The following is a 1452-nucleotide window of genomic DNA, read 5'->3' on the forward strand; positions in this document are numbered from 1 at the left end:
CATTTCTAATCTCTATATACATGACTATCACTGGTCACAGTCGCCCACCTTCTGAGCTCCTCGGCATCTGAGCATGAATACAACTCGTCAGATAGGCAGCCTTCCTCTCCCACTAGAGCCTCCATACTCTGTCATCCCTGCCACTGTCCACTGTGCTGTCAGCACCCCCATCCATTCCCCCCTATCTGCCCTTCTAGTAAATCTAGTCAGCCAGAGGTCCCTGATCCAGGAGGGTCAGCTGTTCTTCATCTACGGCAATCTGTTGTCAATATTCCTTTGGATAGAATTGGAGCCTGCTGTTCATTTTTCCAGTAGTATCTTGGAAATGTCTGGAAGAGCCTTTATCCATCCTGTCCAACAACTCAACTGAAGATATCGCCGGTCTGGCTTTGCTCTTTGTCAAGTAGCTTTTAGTTATATATGTATGCTCTTATGAAATTATATTGGCCCCTTTAATCTTTGGTTATACTTCCGTTTTGGGTGTTTAAGGACATACAATTGGACCAGATAAACTGATTTGTTTTTACTCTTGAAGTCATTTGCGGATCTGTTCCTCAGGGGTCCCATGGGCTTGGGAGGAGCCCCTGGCTCCTTTCTTTTATCAGTTCCATCTATGTGAAGATAAGTCAAAGGTCCTGCTTGACCATTGTTGGCTTCTCTTGGAAGCATGGAGGAAATGATTCCTCCGTGTTGACCCTCCTCTTTATAGACTGGACACTGGCTCAAGTCCATCTGGTGGGGTCTCCTCAGCTTCCTTGATCAATGGGTCAGGTGACCAACCACCATTACAGGACATTTTGCGAGATGCTCATAGTCCCTGGCAACTAATCGACCTAGGAGGGCAAGGAGCAAAAAGTGTCCTTTGTGTCCCTTTGACCCAATTAGTGTAGATCTCAAGGTATGTCTGTTAAACATCCAAGAAGGTTAGTTCCACCATTCTGGCATTTTTAATTACTGTGTGTCTTGCAGATAAATCTTGGGTAATGACCGGTTAGTCTCAAATAAACCTTATCTAGAGATATATTTCTTGATCTGTTAAGTATAATTTGTCAGTAGATTGTAGGAATAATAAGGTTCCCTCTGGTTTTTGTGACTGACTAGGCATTGTTTCTCTCTTATATTGTCTCACCCCTCTATCATGGTTTTCCCACTTAAGGTACCCCCACTTCCCCCCCTTCCTTACTAATACCCTTGTTCCTATGATCCTACTTCTGTTGAGTTTCTACTTTCTCCTTATCCCCTAGGTTCCTCATATACCCTTCCCTCTCCCCTTCCTTACACTAACCCAATTTTTATCCATATCTCCCTTATTAAGGCCAGTTACCTACTATTCTTCTCCTTCAGGTTATTTCTTTTCCTTTACCTCACTGTTTCCTTACCCTTGTCCTGGTTCCTGCAGTTATGTCTGTTTGCATACTTATTTATCAGAGTCTGATCCTAGGATCCACATAT

The sequence above is a fragment of the Nannospalax galili genome, unplaced genomic scaffold, assembly GCF_000622305.1.
Source record: "Nannospalax galili isolate Female #2095 unplaced genomic scaffold, S.galili_v1.0 scaffold832, whole genome shotgun sequence".
Lineage (NCBI taxonomy): Eukaryota > Metazoa > Chordata > Mammalia > Rodentia > Spalacidae > Nannospalax > Nannospalax galili.